Below are 2,567 nucleotides of genomic sequence, written 5' to 3' on the forward strand. Positions count from 1 at the left end.
TTTCTGGCACGTGGGCCTCACTTCCTACTACTGTGACCTCCATTATCCAGTGTTTCTAGTATCCTGTGCCAAACAACTTGTACAGTTAGATGGCATAGTAGATAGAGGACAGGGCCAGAAATTGGGAAGTTCAAATCCAGCCTCAGACAACATACTAGCTGTGCAACCCTGGACACATCACTTAACCTCTGTTTACTCTGGTTTCCTCAAACTCTGAAATGGGTGTTTAGACCTACTTTGAAGTGTTGTCATGAGAATCCAATGAGATACTTGTAAAGCACTCTGCACAGTGCCCGGTGCTCTGTAAATACTTATTTCTACCTTCCATTTTGCTTTCCCCTTCCCCTTCCTTGATTGAGGGAAGTCTAAGCCACAGACTGACCCTTACTGTGCACATAGCTGGGCAAAATGACCTTTCGTGGACATAGACCAGTGGTAATGGGTACAGCCAGATAGACAACTATTTGGGAGAACTGCTTATACCAAATTGTAGAGGAGTAACAGCCTGTCATTGGAAAGAGTACCTGCACGAACAGAATCACAGATCTCTGAAATACTCAGTTGCAACAGATGTTCATGAAGTCCCTATGCTGTTCAAGAGCCTTCATTATGATTTTGGGGAGCACATTCATGAACTATGGAAGCTGGGAGATGAGAACAGGAAATGTCAACAGTCTTCCCCCTCTTCCAAGATGAACCTCTCCAATGCTCTTATCCCATAATAATTATGTCAGGGGATCCCCAGTCAGTTTCCTCTATGGGTTGGTGAGCCTTGTCTTTGCCTTCTGACTTTTGAAAGCCCAACACAGGGTGCAGATAGTTGGCTTGTAGTCGATCCTTTGTTCTTGAAGAGGACTCGTGATATCACAAGGGTGACGACTTGTGAGGGAGTCGGAAATGAGTGGGACAGAGCTGCCCAGTGTTGTCAGCCTCACTCTCTCCTCTTGTCATCAGAGTCCAGTCCACCAAAGATCAAGACCAATCGTGGTAGCCCAGAATGCAGTGGGTGACCTTGACCTTTCTAAGTTAAGGTCTTCCCAGGTCTCAGTTTGTCTGCATTTTCTGATTAGATCTCATTTGAGGGGTACTAGATGAATTGGTATGGGCCAGCTAGGTGGCACAGTGGATAGAGTGCTAGGCCTGTAGTCAGGATCTGAGTTCAAATCCAACCTCAAGACGCTTAATAGCTGGAGTTAGGGGTACCTGGCTTCCTATGCAATTTCCAAATATGCCACACGCTTGCTATAACTGTAAGACTCCCTTTCAGGGTCTCAGTTTCTGTATTGGTAAAGTGGGCTGGTAGGGTAGCTAGATGTTTCAGTGAGTACGGCGCTGAACCTGGAGTCAGGAGTTCAAATATGGCCTCAGACACTAGCTGTATGACTGGACAAGTCATTTAACCTCTGATTGCCTTAATCCACTGAAATGGTTCACCATTTTGCCAAGAAAACACCATGGACAGTATGGCCACAGTATGAAAAGCGGGGAGGTAGGGTTGCTGACAACATGTGAATAACTGTATACCTAATACATACAGGGTAATTTGATAGGACTGGCCAAGTACAGCCCGAGGAACTTCAAGTAACAGTTTGGGATCCCATGCGCTAAAAATGGTTTTTGCATTTTTAAATACAGTAAAACTATTTTAAAATGTGTAAAAAACCTTTCTTAGTTGACGGGGCATGGAGAAACAGGCCCCAAAGGACCGTGTTTGTTGATATGTGAATGAGACCATCACTAGGAACCTCTGCAGCTCTGATAGATAATCTGTTATCCAATCTCCCCTGACCCATTGGGTAGGCCTTCTCCACAATCTTTCCATCTTCCCATCTGCCCCCCCCCAGCAGAATTTTCTGAGAGGGAACAGCCTGAAGACCTGTCTAGTGTAGGGATTGTGTCAAATGATTAATTTAACCCCTATTTTATTTCAATCGGCATTATTCAGTTCAGTGTGATTCCATAGGGGTAGTGGTTATTTCTGTTGTAATTGTCTATTAATACACATTTAGTCAGTTTTATCAACTAGTAATAACACATTTTACATATATTATATTCAGGGCTAATTAGGTAAGGTTAGATAGATTTTTATTATATATAATATATATGTTATTACACATATATTATTCTTATATTAGGCCTCTAGATCTCAGAACTTTAAACTATGCCACAAGTTCACTTGCTTAACTACAGGAAGCTAGCTATAAGACCTCCATTCTTTTAGCCTGATGAATAAATGACCAAACCCATTGTAAAGGATGACCTAATGATAGGGAAAACCCCCCCAACTATTTTTGTTGTCCCTCTATCCTTGGTTATCCCTCTTTATTGCCCATTGTAGAAACAGGGCCACCAGGTGACCTTGTCCTACTCATTTTTTGCTCGTAGATGATTTGTCCTTATGGCCATCAGTTTGCCCATCTTTTCTCCAAGGCTACCATCAGCCTCAGATTGGATTGGCTTCATGTTCTCTTGAAGAGTCAGGGTATACATCTGAAGAATCAATGTATAGGTCGGTCTCTCAACCAATGAAATCCTGTATTTTACTTTGCATCATCTAGAATGTCTCT

The sequence above is a fragment of the Notamacropus eugenii genome, chromosome 6 (genome assembly GCF_028372415.1).
Source record: "Notamacropus eugenii isolate mMacEug1 chromosome 6, mMacEug1.pri_v2, whole genome shotgun sequence".
Taxonomy (NCBI): Eukaryota; Metazoa; Chordata; class Mammalia; order Diprotodontia; family Macropodidae; genus Notamacropus; species Notamacropus eugenii.